Raw genomic sequence first — 6,728 nt, forward strand, 5'->3', positions numbered from 1 at the left:
TTCCTGGGAACAATTTATAAAGCTATTAAATGAAATAAAGCAACCGGACCCCTGCCATATCAAGGGATAATGCTAGGAAGAAGATTGAAAGAAATGAAGCCTTTGCTACTCAAGGGGAAAACAAATCACTCACTGCTACAATTACTGCGGTTAAGTCATGTGGCAGAGTTAAATGTAAACAAGCCAATAATATTTCGATTTAGCGATGATGGTGCAGTATCCACAAAACTGAGTAAACCTTGAGGATAACACAGGTGACTACGTGACAGGAACAAGCATCCTAACTGTGAACGTCTTGGGATCAGCGCTTTTTGAAAGCGAATTAGAGACAGCAGCTCTCCGTATTTATCGGGTTAAACCCGCGCCGAAAACAAAACGCCGAAAGCACCGCTGAGGCTAAAGAGCATCTTTAAAACCTGCAAGAAACAAGGCCGCCCTTTGGGCTAAAACCTGTTTGATAAGCTACCAAGCCGTTGCAATTCATTATCCAGACAATATTCTCGCTCCCGGTCCTCAGACGAAGGCAACGAATCGGGGCCCGGTGAACGCGCGGCGCCAAAAGAAAAGCAAAGTCGGTGAGCGCATTCCCGCCTGCGAGGCGACGACTCCGCGCTTCCTTCCCTAAAAATTTACATTTCTGTTAGCGAAAAGGTCACACGGTAGGCGCGGTAGGCGGAGCTGGAGCGCGGCGGAGAGGGAAGAAAGCGGGCGGGCGGCGCTGCCTTCCCGCGAAGTGGAGCCTTTAGGGATTTCTCGGGGGAACCAGCCGCGGAAGGGAGCGTGCGGGGCTGAGTGAGCGCGCGCGCGCGCGCGCAGAGCAGCCGCCGGGGAGTTGCGTCTGCCTTTGCCGAGGGAATCTGCTGCTGCTGCTGCTGCTGCTGCGTTTGCTGCGTTGGTGGCTGGCTTTGTCGTTGCCAAACGGCGCCTGGAAGCCACAAGCAGCGGACGCAAGCCTTGGCGGCTTCTAGCCGGGGACCGTAGCGAGCGTTCCTCCTTCGGCGCAGCTTCCTTTCTTCTCTCCGCCCGCGGATGCTGTAGCTGCTTTTCGCTTCTCCGCCTCTTCCTGGGGATCATGGAGGAATCTCGGTCTGGCATCCTTGCGGAGAATCTGCCAGGCGGCGGCAGCGGCGGCGGCGGCGGCCAGGAAGGTCCGATCCTGGCTTGAGGAGACCCAAACTACCCTCCTACCCTTCTTAGCGGTGGGTATTTGCCACCGATGAGCCCGGGGCAGGCAAGCCGCGCGCTTGTTTCCAGCCTGGCTGCATGAAAGCCCTAAGGGGCGGGGGAGAAAAAAGAACCAAGCAGCCTCTCGGCTCGTAGAAATGCTGCATCCATTCTTACTCCTTCCTTCCTTCCTCCCCCCTCCGATTAGCATGGGAGGAAGGGGCGCCTACTCCGTAGTACGTCGGCGGAGGTAGGCAGAGCGCTTGAAGAGCAAGCGCATTTCTTTAGCTGGCTTCAGCAAGCTCCTTTTTTTTCCCCCAGCCTGGCGATCCGAGGCGACGAAGCCCAGAGTTCAAGCAGGCGTTAAGGGTGCTGATTCAGGGTGTGGGTGTGGCCACTGCCCGTTCCTTATCGGGGCCGCTTAGTTCGCTTCCCTGCGTAATTAGCGTAATTGATCCGCTAATGCTGTACTTAAATCGTACCTGCAAGTAGGTATTTCGAGAGGTCACATTCCCCCCCTCTTTTTTTTTTAATGAGGGGGGTCTAGCTAAAAGAGGAAAATGGAATGGCCTGTGGACTGCATTAATTGGAGGAAAAGATCCACCCATGACAATGTGCAGTTTGAACTGTCAACTCCTCCCTTTTCAGGGTTTGTTTACAACGGTGTTCACCAGAACTCAAGTCATTTAAAATTTAAAAGGGCAGACTTGTTATTTCCATATCTGGCAAATTCTCTCTCTCTCTCTTCCCCCTTTCCAACACCCCCCCCCGTAGGGCAGGGGTCTTCAAACTTGGCCCTTTTATGACTTGTGGACTTCAACTCCCAGAATTCCTCAGCCAGCTTTGCTGGCTGAGGAATTCTGGGAGTTGAAGTCCACAAGTCATAAAAGGGCCAAGTTTGAAGACCCCTGGTGTAGGGTTTCCAAGGTCTTAAGGAACAAATGGATAATTTTGGGAGTTTTTAATTAGGATTTGTGCTGTGCCTATCTCTTGTTTTATCATGCATATTAAAATGCACTATTGATGACATATATTGTCTTACGTATATAAATATAAAGTATTTGCATTATGGTGGATTTTTCTATTTCCAGCTTTAGGTTTGCTGATATAATCTGCATTTTTGGAGCTTTTCAAGGATTTGAATGAAACGTATCTTTAATCAGTATGACAATTTTTTTAACAAAAGTAGCAATATTGTCCATCTTGAGCTAAATGTACAAACTTAAAAAACATTACTCTCTTCCGCCTGAATAATATCCTACAATCCTTTCAGTTTGGGAATAGTTACCAATTCCTAGGTCCTAATGGTGTCAGACATATTAGACTTAATGCAGCTAGTTCCAAAACAATGGGATAATGATATATCTCCAGAATTCCCACTTAATTTAGCCAGTATGGCCAGTGATGAGGGTTTTATTGTTCATGAATATATTGAAGACTAACTGAAACTAGACAACCCATGACCTATTGGGTCATTGTTTCAGAGATATTTCCTAACTTAAACAGAAATAGAATGATCCCAGCTGGGCAAAAAAGCAGTGGGAGTAACTTCCAACTTCCTGCCAGCTTTCCCATTGAAATAGGAAGCGTTGGAAATGATGATCACATGACCATGACTGGTGCAACACTGTGGCAACACTGTGGCAACACTAGCGCAACCGCACCTTTGCCAAATTTCAATCCTACAGGAGTTATGGGCCCTATGGGATTTTGGGTATAATTTTTTAAGACAACCCATTTGAGGTACATTGATTCAAAAATTATTGCTCCAAGATGTACGGGTTTGCCCAATTGTAGCTTACAAACAGAATTTTAGTGTATAGATAATGAGAACTAAAGTTCAGTATTGTATTTGTTCCTTTCACAACAATGTTGATTACAACATTATTTGAGTCCACAGATATTATTCAGCTCTTTTATTTTTCTTCTAATTGATTTAATTTCTCCTGTAGAATTAAATCAGGTTATGGTATGATTTTGTTATTCTAATTTTTCCTATTACATTTTATTTTTATTTTTGATTCACATTTTTTCAACGTAAAAAAACAGAAATGGATAATAATAAGGGACAAAGTGGATTATAAGTATTAGAGATGTTAATCTCTGATACTCTTTCTGTATTCCAGTGATTTTTAAAACTTTTAATCTTTTTTACTTTGATTTGATGCATACTGTATATAGTTGGGCTTACCTGAAAGCCAGTTTGTATAAGACCTAACCCTTAAGAAACTAACATATTTATTAGAATATTTTGGATAAGCTAGTATAATGCTGATAATTTACATTGGAAAACTGACTGACATTGTTTATGATATATGTTTATAAATAATCAGAACAAAAATATGTTCCTTCAGAGATCAATTACATGTTTTTAATTTTTTTCTGCAACATTCTGCTATGAATACAGAATTTGATATCTTCAGTATTTTATTTTCTATTGTATTTTTTATTTGAGAAAATAGCTTTCTAGAGCATACAGTGGTAGTATATCCAGCAAGTATAGTAATTTGTTTATATCTAATAATTTTAAATAGCACATATTTGCCAATTAAGTGCTTTTTATTTGCTTTAAGTGATTGCATTTATAGAGTCAGTCAGAGAATAAGCAAAGGTATTTTGAGGTGGATCCTTTGATTATGAAGCAAGAATAATTATTTCACATACTTTAAAATCAGCATGTGCAAAGAAACATCTCTATAAGATGAAATGCAGGTTGTGTTTAAGGAAACACACAGAGGTGAGGTCTAAATCGAGGTAAAGATTTTCTAGGGTTTCATAGTATACTTGTGTAAGTTTTGAATGTGAAAGACTATAAAAAGATTGCAAAGAATTACATGGTATAACGTGTTGACCTGATGATCTAGATGAGCAATATCTGAAGTTAGTTCTGACCAACATTTATTGCCTTAATTCTTAAAAGACTGACATAAGGATATAAGGTAGGATAGGATAAGAAAGGAAAGGATATCAGGAATCAATAGGAAAATAGTACTGGGCACACTTGGAAATCCCACAAAATTGTTACTTTGGCTCAGATACACCCACAGTACTGGAACGGGAACAATATATAATGGTACCACTCATTATATACAATACAGCAGAAGAATACCATATTGAAAAAAACAGCATCTTGGAATGGGGGAAGATTAGGATTGGAGGGGTAACGAAGAACCTGCCCTCTTTAAGATTGTTTGAGAGAATAATAATAAAAAAGAACATCTCCTTTCTGTTCTACCACAAAACAACACTGCACTTCGTTTCTGGGCAAAGAGCCAACAGCAGCAGTGAGCTTTTAGCATTGTAACACACAGCAAGGGTGACTCAGGATGGTGGAACAAAATTAATATTCCTTCCCTGAAACCTTCCTCAGCAATTTTGTAATCCAAACAGCTGGTTTTTGAAACAGTAGAATGTGATATACATCGGATGGATGGATGAATGGATAGATTGATTGATAGATTGTCAGAAACCCAAGAAGGAGCAATAGTTCTTTTGCAAAAAGAATGAATCAGGATATGGAGCACAACTAAAGTTGATATTTTATGGATTATAGATAAGGGATGGGATATGAGAGGAAGATATATTTGTTTGTAACCTTTGTTTATACTTATGATGCAAGTCACTTCTTTATATATTTCTTTTTTTCATAAACTGCATTTATATTGGCTGCAGACTCCTTCACTCACATGATTGTGATTTGCAACCTTCCCAGCTGGCTTCCAACAAGCAAAATCAATGGGGGAAGACAGATTCATTAATAACACTATGATTCACTTAACCACTGCAGTAAACAATGAGAGGAAAATAAGGGCTGGTCATGTGATGACTCGTGTAATGACTGTATCACTTAGTGGCCGAATTTCAGGTCCCAATTGTGAACATAAGTCAAGGGCTACTACCTGTATGGATGATAACCTCTGTATTAGAGATTTGTGAGGACATGAAGCAAAGCTGATTTGTAGGATCAATGTGGTGAGTATTTTTGGGGTGGCTGAGCCTGCAGTAGAGGAAAGAAGTAATAGATTGGCATGGTTTTTTTTGGATGAGAGTACTAATGCAATAGATTGTCAGAGCTTACAGAAAAGAGAGGAGGATACGTCAAAGAAATCAGTGTGCTGCAAATCAGTATCATCCTGGTATTTGCTTTGTCATTTTTAAACTATGATGGCCTGTGCTTCTCTAGCAAGTGCTACATTAATCAAGTTGCCTCGATCTTGAGCCAGAAAGCAAATTAGGCTGTCATAAGGAAATTAACTTCATTTCCTGAAAAATGCTCTTAAGTCAAAATGCTGAAGTGCTGAGACACTGCTTTTATCCTTTAAAGGTGGTGTTAGGCCATATTTCAATCTTCGTTTACTGAAAGGCAGGTATATATTATAGCTTTATATTACTTAGGGCTAGTGACATGGAATTGAACTATTTCCTGTTCTGGTGGTAGAAAAAATACTGCATGTGGGTCACTAACATTTTGGAATGGGTTGAAGTAGAATTGTGGCTAATCTATACATGCAAGATTGTCTTGCAATAGGTTGTATTTATATTTATACTATTACTATTTTATAAGGCCGTGCAGTGCTTCAGATCCATCTTGGAAGAACTTTTTCAGAACATTCAGACTGCAGCCATGCTGTCAGGAAAACTGATATGGCTTCTTTAATGAGTTAAAGATAAGTACTGTGTTGGTACTCCTTGCGTATCCCGAAAATCTTTTCCAAACTGAATTCAAAGCAAACCACAGCCTTATTTTGTTTCTTTAACCATGATGACCTCCAGATCTGTTGGACTACGGTTTCAAGAATATCAAATCAGCATGAAGGGAAAGTCTTTTGTTGGAGAGCTATATTTGAGCAATTGCTGTCAGAGTTATCGTTAAACACAGATGGCTCATGAGTACTAATGAACACTTATACAAGAATTTTGATAAAATAAATCAGTAAAGCCCATAATCACAAAAGAAGACACTGGTGTATTCATTAGTAGCTTGATGTGAGATTGCTTTATATTTGGGTCATTAGGTTCATCCTAGAGGTGCACATACAGTATATTGTGGATCTGTTTTCAAGTCCTGTCAGCTTCAGCCAGCAAAGTCAGTGGTCAAAAAATTAGGAACTGTAGTTGGAACAACACAGTTCAGTGCCACTGATCTAGTCCAATACTACTAATTTTGATAGGCACCTACTTGTGACAATTCAGGATTCAGCTTTGGATCGTGATCATTTAAGGCAGACATGTCAAACACAAGGCCCGGGGGCTGGATCCGGCCCGCGAAGTGTTTTCATGTGGCCTACGAAGGCAACCTGGAAACAGTGAGGGAACGGCCCCCACTGCCTTGGCCCTGGCCCAGAGACCCTCCTTCTGCCAGAGACCCTCAGATCTGTCCCACTCCTGCCCAGGCCCCCATAGGCACCCTTGATGCGAACGATGTAGAGCTGACCACGCCCACCCAGTAGGACATACACACCTTAGCCACGCCCACCCAGTAGGCCACACCCACCCAGGCCACACCCACCTGGCCCCTTGAGGGCAACCACAATGCTGATGTGGCCCTCAGTGAAATTGAGTTT

At 41.9% G+C, this 6,728-nt stretch overlaps 1 protein-coding gene across 8 annotated transcripts in view; it reads left to right on the top strand.

Annotated features, from left to right (window-relative positions):
• Positions 1-695: 695 nt before the first annotated feature.
• NCOA7 (nuclear receptor coactivator 7) overlaps positions 696-6,728 on the top strand; it is a 71,452-nt gene continuing 65,419 nt past the window's right edge. For 4 of the 8 annotated variants that reach the window (XM_083370407.1, XM_083370415.1, XM_083370414.1 and 1 more), the window contains exon 1: positions 696-1,203. The gene's annotated coding sequence lies outside the window, so the exon portion shown is untranslated. Of the gene's footprint in view, positions 1,204-1,513; positions 1,653-2,255; positions 2,327-6,728 lie in introns of those variants that run through there. The other 4 variants (XM_083370409.1, XM_083370408.1, XM_083370410.1 and 1 more) reach the window with 4 other exon arrangements.

Source organism: Vipera ursinii (genome assembly GCF_947247035.1).
Source record: "Vipera ursinii genome assembly, chromosome: 1".
Classification (NCBI taxonomy): Eukaryota; Metazoa; Chordata; class Lepidosauria; order Squamata; family Viperidae; genus Vipera; species Vipera ursinii.